Genomic DNA, 17273 nt, shown 5'->3' on the forward strand with positions numbered 1-17273 from the left:
CTCCAGGGCACATGGCCATATGCTCCAGGCTTCCTGGCCCAGCTACAGGCCTAGATGCTCTTCCACATGGCTGGTTCCTGGTGCTGGGTATGAACCCCTATTTACCTCTCTCTCTTAAATAATCTCTCATTCTCCTATGCATCTTTCTCACTAAGTAAAAGGCTAAAACGTGCCATGCTGCCTCGTTTATCTGTGTTGGTATTTAGAATTCTTCTCTAAATATTAGGCAAGGACCCTCTTGGGCTTACTAATATTGGGGGTTTATTATTAAGCACATGGAGAAACCGTATGGCACCCCAAATTCCGGTAGCATATGTGGTACCCCAGATAGCACTTCTGGGGAACTTTAAGGGGCTGCAATTTTGTGTAAATTTTAGGGGTCTTTTCCGATTTCACCCCTATGTTAAAAAGACAAAAAGGAATCTTAGATGCAAGTCTATTTTGTAAATGCTATAGAGGGTAGGCCTGGCAAGACAGTTTCATAAATGTATGCTGGTTTGACAAAATACACATTGCACAAGTGTCTAACTTAAAAAAAAAAAACATTTAGAATACAGCTGCCTTAGTTTGAACAATACAGTGCAGGTCAAGGTTGATACTATATATTAATTTACATTAACCAAAAAGATTAATTAATAAGAAATAAAACCATGTCATTCTATCTGGACATGTTCATTATTATAGCTTCAATTTCATTAAGTCCAAATGTCCCATGGGAACTTAATGCAGATTATTTCTATTAATTTTTATATTGCATAGTTTCTGAACCTTCTCCAATATATATTCTACTGTATTTTCAGTACCCAATTTTTAATAGCAGCAATAATAAAACTTTAGATTTTTCTGTTGGAATGAGTTCACATTCTACCAATGAGGCTTTCATTGCTCCTGTTTACTGAAATGATCACAGACAAGATGTTACTCAAATTCTCACATTGTACATTCTAATTCAAACATTGCATAAAATGTGTACATTAACATCAACACCTTTGTTCAAAACTAAGAAACCTGTATTAGTGTTAAGTAGTAAAAAATTAGTTTATTCAAGAGTATTTTCATAAGCGAGAGAGGCCATGACTAAGTCTGAAATAAACACTGCTGTCACAAAAGATGGTACTGATTTTTGGGGGGAGGAGGGGTGAGCTAGTGGAAAAGTACTGAGAGGTGTTAGCTTTATCTTTTATATAGGGTGTGTAAATGCACTGAGTTATACATTTAGTTTGCGATTGCTGTTAGTTGCATGCAATGTCTTGTTCTGTATTAGGTTACATGTGCTTTGAAAACTATGTTAGAAAGAAGTCAAGAACCTCTGTATTTAGAGCATCTGTTTAAGGGTGAATGGAAGGTAAAATACTTAGAGAAATGAAGAAATATATTTAAAATTTAATCAAGAAGAGAGGAATCTTAAAGCTGTTCCTGCAAATTCCATGCATCCTAATTTGCCCTGTGAGAGGAGAACCAAGTTTTTTCTAGAATAAAGTAATAGCATAATTGGGACTTCCTGGAAAGTACTTTCATAGTAGCTGTGCTTCAGCAACCTTAAAAAATCATAATTTTCCACTTTGGGCAAAATATTCTAAAAGACTCTAGCAGTTGCAGCTGTTAGAAATAAGTGTCAGTTCTCTTTCTGTGTCTTTTTGGATCTGCAAATACGAGTATGGTTGGATTCCCTAAGGTAAGATGAGATTCCTGGCCAACTAACACTTTATTAGCTTATATTTATTGTGGTAGATAAACTTTACTAAATTATATTCACATCAATCTCATTATATCCAGTTGAAACAAATACTTTTAGTAAAGTAAAAAAAAATCAGAAGGAAGAATACCTGGAATCTTAGAAACTCAAGGAATAGTAAATGAAGATGCACATTGACAGAACCATGGGAGTCAATGTTCCTGCACTTTGATGTTTGCTCACACCAACAGTATGTTCTTATTATTGTGTTTCCTTTGAATTAAGGATAGAAAAAAGTAAGGAGAGAATGATGGGATTAATTGTTCTTGGGATAGTCCATGGGATAAACGTCCCTTTCTTTCCCAAGTTGATGCAGTAAAAGAGATAATAAACTAGCAAATAGGCCAATAGAGATTTCCAATAATGTATAATATTTTAGAAGTTGAAGTACTTTATGCTTTTAGAAGTGATACCTGCTGGTATTAATTATGAACAAAATACATAATTGCCTCAGAAAATTTGCAGTGAAGCTTTTATGATGTGGCATTTTAACAGTTTTAATTTTAGGACAAGCTTACATCAATCTGAAATATTAGCGACTTTAAAAAGATCATAGAGAATGCATATTTTGAGAAATATTGTATTGATTTAAAAATATTTTCAAGTAAATACTTACTTTTTATTCTATTTTCCATACAAATTCCATTTGCACAAAATTATTATTCTTAGACTGATTTTATCACTGAGAACACAAGCTGGAAACAAATAAAGCAGCTTTATTGTAATGTGAGATCTATATAGATGAAGAGCCAGGTCTTTCTTGGTACTTTCAAAAAAATTGAGACATTGGTTTAAGGCTATACAAGATCTAGAAAATACTTACGTAAATTTGATAGTGATGAAATTTCAAAGAGGAAATCCAAAAGGGTGTTCAGCAGTGAAATTGCTTTTTAGTGCTTGTTTTGTTTTTGTTTTTTCCCTACTATCTTTCATTCTCTTAACTGGCATCTGCAGGAGTTACATCACTCCTGAAGAGAGCTGAGTTCCTGAATATCAAAGAGAAGCTGTCCTTTACCACTGTCAATAGCTTCCTTTGCAGATGTCCTCCACTCCCCAGAACATGAAAATATTGATATTAATTTTAATATGCATAAATAATTAACATGTGTTTTCAACTACATCATTTCAAAGTTGGAAACAATTTGGGTTTGCCTGTGTCTCTGTACCAAGTTTTAGTCTAAAGATTTCCGAAATTAATTATTTTGATTTCTTTCTTAAATGCATATTTGAATTGATTAAAAGATTATCCTTCTGGAGTTTACAATGCAAGAAGACTTACTACAAAATAATCACCTAGCTGATGAATAACAGAGGAGTTGGAACTGAGAGAAAGCAGATTGATTGTAACAGTGCTGAAAACAATGCCATTAGGTAACCAGTGGTGGTCTTCATTGTTAGTTTCCATAAATTTTGTGTACATTTATATCCATATAATATAACAAGTGTTTGCCTAGGGGCTCTTGAGAGATTGTTCTTCTATTTTTTCCTAGTGTTTTGTTTTTATCTAATTTAACAGCTAAAACAAAATCGTGTAGAGAAGTTTGAGTACTTCACTCCCTTCATGGTATCTCATAAGCAAGCCTGTGTTAATTTGTATGACCCATTCTCTTCAACATCTTTCTGTTTGCGGTTCTGACATACAGAAAAAAATGGCATTAATTGTAAGAGTAGATGTAATTTAATATGTCAGTTCAAAATTCAAGCCTGGAAGCACTCATCCTTCAATAATTAAGTCAATAAAACTAACAATTTCAACAGAGATGCTGTTTTTTTAAGCCTTATGGAGTCACTTTAATTAGTAATCATAATTAGCATTTTATTGATGTCCATACACCATGCTTCCGAGCATTATCAAGAAACTGTGATGATTGGTGGTAATTTGATAAACATTCAGAACCATTGCATTAATTATATGCCTTCTAATTACATCTGAAGTCAATGAATCTATGTGCATATTGTGCAGATGAATTTAAAGGACAATTCAAACTTCATAATAAGAGTTTTTTCCTAATATTTTAGTTTAAAATTGTGAGGTTCCTATAAAACAATGAATATTGTTCATAAAATAATCTGTTTTCTGATATATAGTGATTAATTCAACAGTATTCAATATAATTACTGCAGGATATGAAAGCTACAAGGAATCTTTTAGACTGCACTAAGAACAGAAAATACATACTGACTAGAAAACATTCTTTTAAAGTTAATTTTTTTGAGAGGCAGAGAGATAGAAATTGGTAGAGAGGGAGCTCCTATTTGCTTTTTAACTACCCCAGTGCCTGCCATGGCTGAGTCAGGAACTCAATCTGAGTCTTCCATGCATAAGACTTGAGGGTCTTAACCACAGTCTTAACTGTAAATCAAATGCCTGCTCCACAAAATCTTCAAAATTAATGTAAACAATTTCACTAGCTTTCCCTCTAGTTCTTCATATAAAGCCTTCACAATAGCTATTTCAAATTTGACTTATTTACTGATGATAGATTCAAAGAGTTACCACAAGAAGAATGTAGTCTGATAGATGAAATCAGATAAAAGTCTCACATAAGTCAAAACATAAATATTTGGATTTTTCTTCACTGATAAGCCTGAAGTAAGAGGGCAAAATCACATATGTTTGTATTCATTTAAATTCAATAAGTAGGAGCTGCAATGCAGGTCAGCAGGTTAAGCTACTGCCTGTGACTTTGATATGCCACGTGAGCACTGGTTTGAGTCCTGACTACATTTTCTATCCAGCTCCCTGCTAATGCAACCCAGAAAGCAGTAGAAAAAGGCCCAAGTGCTTGTGCTCCCTATCATCCACAAGGGAGACCCAGATGGCGTTCCAGCCTCCAGGTATCAGCCTGGCCCAGCCCTGGCTGTTGTCATTTTAGAGAGTAAACCAGAGGCTGGAACATTTCAAATAGATAATATAGACATATTTTTCAATTTGAGAAAGAAAGGAAATCTGTGTCAATGTCTGTAGAATTCCAATGTTGTAGAACCTTAGAGCAGCTTTATTCAGGTTTCATAAACATGCACTGGTTGCTGTTAATGCATGTCCTTTGCTCAGTGTTATTTCCTTATTTTTCCCAAATCTCTGTGATTGAGGGACCCCCGACAAGAGAAACTATCGAATCCGTGTTAACAGACTTAAAACTATGGGAGACAGTGATCCAGAGAGTCAACAAGAAAGCTCAGTGAGAGAGAGAGAGAGGGAGAGAGAGAGAGAGAAGGTGAGGAAGAGAGAAAAAGGACAAGGTACAAAACAATGAAATCTAAAATTTTTGAAGAATCATTTTTCTGAAACTAATATTTTCTACTGGTATATGAATAGTAACAGAGTTATCACTTAGTTAATGAACTTTAATAAATTTTCAGGTCATTTCTTATTAACGGTATTTTTATGGGACTGGGAATTGAAGGATTTCATTCATAACCAGGTACTGTAGTTATCTAGAGTTGTAAATTTAAATAGCTAACTGAAGTTTCTCCAAAATTAGCAGTTTGGAATAGATAAGCTAAGAAATTTCTGAACAACTCGAAAATTCAATAAGTTTCTGAAAATATAACTATCAACAAGTGAGATTTTGGCCATGATCATGGCAGCTGCATTTTTCAATATTTAAATTTATTTATTTCTATGTTACTATTTTCTTCTTATATTTAATCTTGCTTACATTATGTATTAGCTTTCAAGGGCTGCCATCAAAAACTTACCAACAACTAGGTGTTTTAAAAGAAAAGAAACTTACTTATTCTCTCATATTTCAGAAGACCTGAAGCCTGAAGGCAAGTTGCTGCTAAGGTTGGTTTCGTCAAGAAACTATAAGAGAGAAACCATAACAAGACTCTCTCTTAGCTTCTGGTGGTTGCAAGAAATTCTTAACTTTAGGGTTTATCCTAAATACAATATGATATAATACTGGGATCCTTAACTTATTATGTCTGAAAGAAAGACAAAGTAATTGTTTTCAAATGTTTGTATTTTGAGCTTTAAGTGGACATGAATTTGGTGGAGTACTATTCAATCCACTGGACTTGACATGTATTTATGCTCTTAAATTGCAAACCTGACTTTATTTTCAGATTGTAATATGCAAAAGAATACTATTTGTTTAAAGGAATTCAAAATCTATAAAGAAATAAAAACTTTGAGCACCTAATAAGGAAAAAAAATGATGTTTTGCACCAGATAAAAAATTACCAGGTATGTAAAAATGTAGTAATATATTCCAGGGTAAGCAGCAAAATCTACAATGTGAAATTAACCCAAAATTGTTGCACGTATTTGGGTATTAAGAGGATACCATATGCTAATGTGTACTCCACATATTTAGGAAAGTACAACAGAGATTGGATATGTTAAGGAAATGTATATACTTAAATTACTGGTGTTTATATATTCCACATTTGGGGAAAATGTTCCTTTTAAAGCATTTTTAAAGTAGAATTTAATACATACATAACAACTCTTGTTAAAATTTTAAAATGAATCTTTCAAAATAATAAATTTTATATAAAAACATTCTTTATGAACATGATTTCCTTTTGAATTCTACTTAACATTTTATTTATTATTTTTGAAATAATTTTTAAATTTAAATCTTTATGTTTTTCAATTTTTATTGCATTTCTACATTTTTATATTTTTAATTATTTGTAAATATTTACAATGAAACAAATTTGTTCTCAATAAACATTTTTAAAGAATTTATAAATACATTAGATTCTCAAGGTCACAGTAAAGGCATTGTCCTTACAACACAAGTCTCATCAATTCTCAGGTTAACGTCATATTAACATAAAGAGAACAGACTCCATGTAGTTCGTAAAGTTTGAGTATAAGGATGCTTTCCCTCGCTTCCATCCTCTTCTTTCCTTCCTTTCTCATTCTTCCTTTTCTTCTTTCCTTCTTTACAACTTTTGACATGTATATATTTTTTAAAGATTTATGTATTTTTAAAGACAGTTACAGAGAGGCAGAGGCAGAGAGAGAGAGGCAGAGGGAGAGAGAGAGAGAGAGAAAGAGAGGTCTTCCATCCGATGGTTCACTCCCCAGATGACTGCAATGGCTAGAGCAGCGCCAATACGAAGCCAAGAGCCAGGAGCTTCTTCCAGGTCTCCCACACAGGTGCAGGGGCCCAAGGACTTGGGCCATCTTCCACTGCTTTCCCAGGTCATAGCAGAGAGCTGGATTGGAAGTGGAGCAGCCAGGACTCAAACTGGTGCCCATATGGGATGCTGGCACTGCAGGAGGCAGCTTTATCTGCTATGCAACAGTGCAGGCCCCATGTAGTGTATTTTTAATTTATAATGTATTCAAAGTTTTAATGTTCCACTAAATAAAGGGTTAATCAAGTAAAAAGTAGAAGCACCATATCCCAGCAATAATGTAATCAAGACTATAAATAATAAGCAGATGAAAAGATGCCCATTTAACTCATATATAGTAAATTTTAAAATGTGCAAAGGTCATTAAAACTGTGGAAGTTACATTATAGGCTTAATTATAGCTGAATGCTTCACTAAATAAAGACTTCAACAAATACAAAGACAGTATTGAACAGGAAAATAGGCAAGGGCTATAACCAATAATCAAATGAAAAGAAATTCAACTTCATTCATATGAACTGATTTCTTTGTAATAATCTTAGATACCATCTTTACCTCATTTGTGGCTTTGAGAAGATAAATACAATATATATCTACAGGCTGCAGGAATTCAATTGCACTGGATTATATGTGACTAAATGAAGAATTTTACTTTGTTCTGTCAAGAAACAGTTTTACTAAGAAATGGAATTCTACTCTAAAAATTTCCTCTTAAACATTGAGTTGTGTTTAAAATACAAATCTTGCTAAATCATTAGCTAATTATCAGAGAGCACTTAATTGACACCTACTCAGATATTTTTTTTTTCTGTAATACATTTTAAGATTACTGGTGATAAATGTTAAAATAAAATATGGAGTTAGTTGGACTTCTCTTTTAACTCTATGCTTCCAGGCTTTGAATATTTTATTCCATCAAGAAAAATAAATCTGTTACTATGTTTTTAATGTGCAATATGTTCAAGTCTTTAGGTCCAAAGATGAACTCAAGAATAAGAACTCTTTCACTCTTTTGACACCAGATGGGTTTTACTTTGATCCTTCATGTTCTGTTACTTATTCTTTGCAGTCCCTAGCCCATGAATTTATATTGGGAGATTTAGGGACAGTAGCACAGACATTTTTCTCGGACTCTTTTGCCATGATTAGATTACCCAATAGCTTGGACAGTCATAATAACACAACTTCAAACATTATTTGGGTCTGTTTTCTTATTTCTGTAAACCATGATTGATTCTACTTACCAGCTAATTACTTGAGTCCTTGCCTTTGCCTATAACTAGAAATTATTTAAGAGCAAAGCCAAGCTAAGCCATTAGAATATTGGGAAAATGGCATTTGTGGGATATTCAACAGAAAAAAGGTCACCTTTGCCAAAGATTATTAATTTGAGTTCATGACATTCCTGTTATTAAAAATTCACAAATGTATACGTCCACTTGCCATGATATCTCACACCTTTAAATAAATAAGCACTAAGTAGTAATTATTCACAATATAGGGTGCCATAGTGCACTCTTCCTATAAATATCACTGAAAATTTGTAAGAATTCTGAAAAAACCTTCCCCTAAATCAATCACACTTGTTAGTTTGGGTATTAGATAAATAAAGATATGGTTTTACGTTAAATAAGCATGCATTTTGGGGCCAGCATTGTGGCATAGAGAGGAAATCCCTGCCTGCTATGCTGGCATCCCATGTGGGTGCCGATTTGTGTCCTGGTTGCTCCATTTTGTATTCAGTTCTCTGCTAATGGCCTGGAAAAGCAGCAGAGGATGGCCCAAGTGTTTGGGCCTCTGCCAGCAATGTTGGAGAACTGGGGGAAGCTCCTGGCTGCTGATGTGCTATCTCGGGAGTGAACCAGAAGATTGAAGATCCCTCCCTCCATGTGCCTCCCTCTCTCTCTGTAATTCTGGCTTCAGAAATAAATGAATAAATCTTTTAAAAACCTAAATTAGATATTTCAGTTCTAGAAGCAGACTCTGAAATTGCTTTTGTTAGGGAAAAATATACAAAAATTTGATTGTCAAATGTTGAATATTAGAAATAAAACGAGGTTTATTTTTGTAAAGTCAAAAGAAAGGATTTCTGGAGAGATTATGAGACTATAATTTATATGATATAATTCTTCTAATTTGACATATGACCCCCCTGTTAGTCTACACAGAGGTAAGCAGTCAGATGCATGGCTTTCTAAACAGAGTCCATCATCTCTAGCTTCTCAAAGGGTGCTACAATCTCATTTTCCTTAACACAATGTCCTCACCAAAATTTGTGAATGCTCGTTTCCTAATTCATGACAGAAATAAATAAGAAAATATGAATTCGATCATATCAACATTTCAGTTATGTCTTTTAAGAACCAAATGCAAAAATAGTGATATGTCTGCAAATACAACACAAACATCTGGTATGTCACTTTAAAATAAAAATGAATTCACCATTCTCTAATTAAGCAGCTATGCATTAAGCAACTATTTGGGAGAGTTTTAGGTGTTGATAATAAACAGTAGATAAAAGAGGAGAAATTGTGTTAGTTATCATTGATAATCTAGATAATATAACAAGATATACTATTAAAAATTTATCAAGGAAGATTTATTGTGTCAAATTTTCAATTTATATCTTTTTCCAGCTTAACTTCAGCTTGACTCAAATGGATAAATCCTTCAAATTATTTTTATTACAATATTTTATCATGGGTGATACATGTGTTTATGTATATATATGCATACATGCTAATTTATATATAATATGCATGTACATGCATATATTTGTATGAATATAGTACAAATATAATATATATATATTAGGCCATGATTTTAATAGTTTGCAAAATTTGTCTAACTTAAAAATATCCAATTCAAGCACATTGGAATCCTGCAGAGTAAGGTAAGGGAATGGATGAAGAAGAAGACACAGTTACTTACCCAATATAAAGTTTAATCTGATTTTAACTCTTACCTAAAACTCCATGAAACATAATGTCTTCATGGTTTATCCCTTTATTGCCATTCCAAGTTCTTTTCTGAGTGACTCCAAACATAATGAGCTTTAGAGTGCTTACATATGCAAAATAGTAGTGTGAACTCAATATAAGTTATGCATAAGTGAATGTTAAGTACAACTGACATTTTGTTAATAAATAGCTTCAACTACTTATGGAAATTATGACAATGGTAATTTTGTTGGTGGAAATACTGATGGAAAAAGAATCATTTTATTATTATTACTATGGTACTGTAATTAATATTTATAGTAGCTACAGACTCAATCTATGCATCAATTCAACCTCAAATGTGTCACTTTTAAATCAGATTGAATACCCAAAACTACATGAATGATATTAACTTTTTGTTATCTTCCATCACCATCTTTATTTAGTTATTCATACAACCTAGGAAGTGAATGGTTTCTCTGTTCACTTCTAAGTATTATTTTACCAAGTTTCTGCTATGTAAAGCTAGGCAATTAGGGTATTGCAATGGTTCTCTGGGTTTTTTTAATGGAAATTCGCTAGTATATCATGTGTTTATACAGCACTAGAATTATGGGCACCCTTCTCATGTCTTGGCAGGTTTTAGAAAAGTCTCACATTTGTAGTAGGAACAGAAGTCCCATAGCTTTTTTAGCTGGTGGAAGTCTTATTTATCCATAAGAGAACATTTTAGGTAGATTTGTGTAAAGAATGCTAATTTTTCCCCTGCCATAATAATATTGACTATATCTAAAACCTTAAGGTTATACGTTCCAACTTGAACCAAGATGTGATGAATTTTTAGGCAATATTTTTTGTGACAAGAAAGTACAAACTATTCTCTTAGGAACTTAGGCTTGTGAAAAAATTGTGAAGTTGCAGATTGAGTGAAAGACATTTAAATGCAAACATTTACCCTAATTACAAATGATTGCATTATTGAGAAATGTTGCTAAAATATATCTGGAAGTTATTATTTAAAGGCAGTGTCTATATTTTAATAATTCATAAATGTGGAAATAATATAGCATCTAGATATTGTTCTAGTTACCCCAGTCATTACTTGTGATGTGAATGTAAATGTTTAAGAACAGTATTGTATGAATTTTTTTTTTCCCTGCTGTTCTCATCTAAAATAATTCTCAGTGTTTTTATTTCAAAAGATTAGGACATTGTTTTAATTTTCCCATGCCAGTTATAAAATTCTCTTTAGGGAAATCTATATTGAAAGTACCATTTTAACACCGAAACATAGACATCACTTTGTGGGACTCAGCGTATTTTTAAAAGATCCAGAACAGAAATTTCAGGGAAATTAAAAAAAAAAAAAAACCCTCAAAATACAATCCAGAATATCACTTGATGAAAAAAAAAAAAAACTGACAAAAATACAAACGTCATGTCTGTAAGTGGGTCCAAATTCTTCCTCCAGTTGCTAAACTGCAGGCTGACACAATGGGTACCGGAAACTTCCCCCAAGAAGTGGCCCCCTGGTGCAAAGCTTCTTAGTCAGTCCAGTGATGAAAGCAATTGTGTCATCCCTGATACCAGTGAAAGAACTTGCCCACACAGAGTGGGAGCTTTGAAGTCTTAGTATTTCAGTCCTCCAGGTTTCATGTGTCAGTTCCGAAAACAAAATTAAAAAAAGACAGCTGCACAAGAATCTCCAGGAATAGCCTGAGTCAGTGGCAAATGAGCAAGCATTCTTCTGGATGTATTGATTCAGCCTGTAGTCTTCCCACTGCTTATCAAAAGTCAGAATGTACTTAGATCCTTGTCCTCTGGACTGCATAATATGACATTGATCTTTTCATGAAGAAGGGTTTGCTGGAGAGTATGTGTGCAGCTGAACTTTTACATGTGGAAATCGTTGGTTCTAGATGCTAAGTGTAATTGTGGTGCCTGCATAACTATATAGGCACTTGAATTACTATAGGCACATGAATAAAGGGAAATAAACAAATAGTAATTTGTCCTTAACTACATTTCCAGGCTTATGTAATGAAAGTGCGAATTTGTTAGAGATGAGTTGGAAGCTGTTAGTTGCGCATCCAACCATGTTGATAACAGTTATGTATTCCTACCCCTTCAGTGCTTCAGAACGTTCCACTGTAACAGTTAGCACTTTTGCTTTTTAGGGTCTCTAGTTCATTTGTACAGCGTAAATGTAACTTTAAAAATTATTTACAGTGATGGACTAAGAGGAAGCAAAAGGAAACAGTAAAAATAAAAAGTATAGAAAATAAAGAACATAAAGGACCTGCCATTTAATCTATAAATTAAATTAACAAATATTTATTGTCTACTATGTGTAATAACAACTTGGTTTATGATGAGCATAAGGGATGAGATAACATAAATACACATAAAATATCCCCAGGCCTGTATTGACTGAAACAACATGTTTAAATAAACACTAGCATTTAAATTTGGGATTTGGGTTGAAAAAATATAAGAAATGCAACATGTATATATGAAATCACAATTGGAATCATGACAAAGAAAGTCATTGGGCATAGGTAAAATGATCAGAATAAGTCAGTGAGGATGTACACAGACACATAACAGAAAATGGCAGGGATGGAATTAAGCGAGGTTCTCAGGAGACGAGTATTTCAGAGTGAAAGAACAGTGCACACAGAAAATGGATGAATAATATGAGTAGATATATACTATCTTGACTAGAAATAGGGCTCTGGAAACACTGGGGCCCAGCAGTAGTTGGGTAGTAATGCTAATGTATTGTACACAGTAATATATACTTGTCAGATCTCTGTGTGATCGAGAAAGAATAGACTTTGAAAGCAATTCTCTTCACAGATACACTGCTGCTTTACACCTTCTCAATGTAATGTCCTATGATTATTTGGACTGTCTTTGCTTTTTTGTTTTTACTGTAATTTTTCAAAGGTCATCTATTTTGGGAAAATAACTTATTACAGAGTTCAGAGAAAATTCTTACTTGTGAGGCAATAAAAACTGTAACTCTGTCCAGTTTCCCTTCTTTATTTGGACATCAGAAAATCAGCAGACCTTAGACAGGACGGGCCTTATTCCCAATCTTTCTGATTTTTCTCTCCAATATGCATAATCAAATCAACATCTTGGAGATTTCCCCAGTTCTAAGAAATGTACAGGAGAGAGAGACAACATGATTTTGGACTATTTATACTAACCTTTACAGTTAAATTCCAAATCGGGCTAAATGTTTGCATTTTAAAATATTTACTGCTCTTATGTTAGATAAATTTAACCTTGAAAATGTATATATTTGTATTGGTATGTTTTAGGCTCCTATCCAGGATTTAGAACCTATAAAAGTTTGAACTGCAGTATTGTACATAACTCAAAGCTACCCAGTGAGTATTTTGAAATGTTAGACCAAACCACAAAATTTCTATTCTTTCCAAGATTTGTAGAGTTTTCATAGTATGTTCAATGACTAAGGATTCTAAATACTTTAAGAAATGACCTTATTTTATATATATATATATATGTATATATATATATATATGCTTTTAAAACTCTGTGTAAAGAAAATAAAAAACTTTTTTTTTCTGTGCTAAACCAGTCTTTCAAAAGCTGAAAATGTTGTGCCCTGTGAATTTTCACTGAGGTATTGTCCTTAGAGAAAGACATTAGAATTCTGTCTGCATATCTGTCAACATTCAAAATTTAAATCTATATGAAATAAAAATAAAAAGACAAAAATAAGCATCCTTATAAAAACATAAGGTAAATATGAAAAGATATTATATCAAAAATCAAGAAAAAAATTCAACAGTAGAAATCTAATTTTTATTACCTTTTAATTCAGAAGTTTTAATTGTACAAAACAAAAATTGTGAAATTGCAACACAGAAAGCTGTCATATATGCCTCTCCCCATTCCTCCAATTAACATCTCATATTAACATCTGTCACAATTAATAAACCACACCCAGATTCCTCTATTTTTTTTAAATCCAAACTCCCTTTATTTCTCCCACTCATCACAGCTTCTAGTCATCAACATTCTATGTTCAGATTGTCAGACTTTTTTTTTAAATTTAATTCCAAGTTGTTAGGACAATGAACTTAATTGAACTTTTGTAAATTGCTCTCTTGGATTTCCTCCATCCATTCTGCCATGTAGACTGCTGGGACTGAGGGACAACTCAGAATTCCAGATATGTTGCTGCTCCTCTGGGATGGCCGCACTACTGTGTGTAAAATACTCACTGTGTCTGGAGAGAATGTGCTCCAGTGGAACTCAGTCTTGCTGGAGTCGTGTGTCTGTCAGTCCAAGGTGGCATCTGTGCTGAGAGCATGTGTGGGTGGTCAGCGTATCTAAAGTGGATCGTGTCTCTTAGTGGTAGGTCTCTGCAAAAAGCCTCCTCTATTTAGACTTGAATCCTCAAAAAATTGTTCAGAGGGTGAGAAATACCTTTATGTCTTTCTTATGGTTTCTTCCAGGCCTAAAATAAACCATCCTGTTTAGGCTTTGGCTTGGCCAGGCCTTGAGTATATGTGAACTTGATTGATAGAAGGCTTTCAAGATCCTCCCTGATCCCAAAGGACGATGAATCTATTCCTAGCCCATTTCCCTGAAACATCAATAACTGCCGCCCCTGCAGTCAGGATGTTCTGCCAGCGAGGGCTTGGGGGTGGTGGTAAGCAACAGAGCTTACTGGGGAGCCAAGGAGGCTCTGCACAGGGTCTATTTGCCCAGGCTTCTCTCAGGACCTTTGCGTAGTGAGCTGTTATATTATCTCCTACCTTTTCTGGATCTTCACGAGAAAGTAAAACAGAACAAAATGATACAGACCAAAAACACCATAACAGCAAAAACAAAACAACAACAACAATAAAACACAAACCTGCCCAATACTATAATGATAGAGGGAGCACAATGAGCCTGGTCCTATTCTATCTTTTTTTTTTTTTTTTAGATTTATGTATTTATTTGAAGGACAGAGCTACAGAGAGAGAGAGAGAGAGAGAGAGAGAGAGAGAGAGATCTTCCATCTGCTGGTTCAATCCCCAAATGGCCACAATATACTGAACTGCGCCAATCTGAAGCCAGGAGCCAGGAGCTTCTTCCAAGTCTCCCATGAAGGTGCAGGAGCCCAAGCACCTGGGCCATCTTCGACTGCTTTCCCAGGCCACAGCAAGAGAGCTGGACAGGAAGTGAAGCAGCCAAGTCTTGAACCAGCACCCATATGGGATGTCAGCACTGCATTGTTATGTAGGCAATGATAAAATGAGATTAAAAAGTCATACCTCATTATAAAAGACAATTAGCAAAGAAATTTGATTTTGAGATATTTTTGAAAAAGAACAAACATTATTGCAATCATTCTAATGTATACAGAAAAAAATTTATATTCCAATGGCATTTGTGAAATGTGAAATATTTTAGGGGACTTTCAAGTGTATATACAGCTTGAAGAAAAATCATAGGCAGTACAGCAGATATTCTACTTAGAAAAATAAATGGATACTCCAGTTTGGTTGCAAAAGTTAACAAATACAAAGTTATCTAATGTGACATGAATAAGGTAGGGACACAGATTCTCAGGTGGAAATTTGTGGATGGACTGAAATTGAACAAAAGAAAGGGTGAGGGTGTCTAAATGAAAGAAAGGGTGGGGGGCCCAGAACTATTTGTAGCCACAGGACCAGGGTAAATGTGTGTTCTGCCCGGGTCCCGGTCCCAGTCTCCTCCTACCTTCTTAAAATGTCCTAAAGCCTCCTCCAGTGTCCAGAACCTGCTGTGGTCTGTAAAGTGAAATACACATTTGCTACTCAGTGGTAAGATTTCTTAATGATGTTTAAAGTTCATTCATGAGTTCAGTTTTTTATGAAACCCAATTTGATATCTATGATTTGTTTCATTAGTTTTAATTTGTTTCTCCAATAAAATTTCAATGGATATTATTTTGTTGCTACTTGTCCAGTGAGACTTACTGGAGGCAAGAAAACTTCAAGATTTCAAGGTTTTTGGATGGGTTAATCTCTAAACAGGACCCTTATTTAAGTACCTACAAATTAATACTTAGATCTGCAATGATACTGGATGGTTTTCCCCCTTTTAGTGTCTGACACTCTCATAAGCCCTACTCTGAGGTCAACAAGATGCCCAAAAATGCTCAGGGCTCACCCCTGTGGTATCATGTAGAGCTCTATGGACACTTTCATTCCACAGGCCTCCAGGAATCGACCACTTTCATTTTTCTACAGTTGCGTTTCCACAAGAGATGGTGCCACCCAGAATTGTGCTGACTGCTCACTGAAGGACGTTCAAGTCCGGGGCTCCGGAATGCTGCATTGGCTTCACCTGTGAGTTAGACACTGGGGCAATGTCTATGGTCTGTGGTACTTGAGAGCTGCAAAGGTGACAACAGGCATCCTTTACCATTTGGGACAACCTTTGCTAACACCACAGTAATCATCCTGTTACTACTGCAGGCCCCTGGCCACATGACTACTTGTGCTCTAAGTGTGAGTATACTTAGGTCCTCTGAATATTTGAGCCTATTGCTGAACCTAATGGGCCCTAACATGAAACAGATATGGATATAAGTCAGGCAATCCTCTCCTCTCCAGTCTTCCTTAGCAATAATGGAATGTGGATGACAAGCTTTCTAAAAATTCACGTACTATGATCTAAGCAGGAGTTGAGAAGATATAGAGGAGAGATGCATAATTTAAATTTAGTACTCTGAAATTTAGACTGATGTGTTGAACATGGACAAAAATTGGGCTATCACTCAAATCATATAGAACTGGGGCGATTTCTACACATGGTCATCATCAGCTGATGATTAAAATGATAACCGGCGCCATGGCTCAACAGGCTAATCCTCTGCCTTGCAGCGCCTGCACACCGGATTCTAGTCCCGGTTGGGGCACCGGATTCTTTCCCGGTTGCCCCTCTTCCAGGCCAGCTCTCTGCTGTGGCCCAGCAGTGCAGTGGAGGATGGCCCAAGTGGTTGGGCCCTGCACCCGTATGGGAGACCTGGAGAAGCACCTGGCTCCTGTCTTCGGATCAGCGCGGTGCACCGGCCGCAGCGCACTGGCCGCGGCGGCCATTGGAGCGTGAACCAACGGCAAAAGGAAGACCTTTCTCTCTGTCTCACTCTCTCACTATCCACTCTGCCTGTCAAAAAAATGATAACTCTATTAGATGCTATATCCACCATACATATCGTCTTCAATAACAAAATACACACAAAGAAAGTGTCCAAAATTCTTAGTTCTGAAAAATCTCTCACTTGTGTGACTTCTTAAGAGATACTTTTTCCTCATATTTTGGTAAAGTTTACCTATATGTTGAAGAAAACATTTTTTAAAATAAAGTCGCTAGTGAACACACTTTGCTTAGAAAGCCAATATGGAAAAATATTTTTTTTTATTTCCCAGATTTATCATATTTACATTTAACACACCATATAAATACTCTACCACTGACATCCCCAAATT

General features: G+C 34.9%; 1 pseudogene; it reads left to right on the forward strand.

Annotated features, from left to right (window-relative positions):
- The first annotated feature begins 1657 nt into the window (after positions 1-1657).
- LOC133750560 (NADH dehydrogenase [ubiquinone] 1 alpha subcomplex assembly factor 4-like) overlaps positions 1658-17273 on the forward strand; it is a 93649-nt pseudogene continuing 78033 nt past the window's right edge.

This window comes from Lepus europaeus, chromosome 2 (assembly GCF_033115175.1).
Source record: "Lepus europaeus isolate LE1 chromosome 2, mLepTim1.pri, whole genome shotgun sequence".
In the NCBI taxonomy this organism is placed as follows: domain Eukaryota; kingdom Metazoa; phylum Chordata; class Mammalia; order Lagomorpha; family Leporidae; genus Lepus; species Lepus europaeus.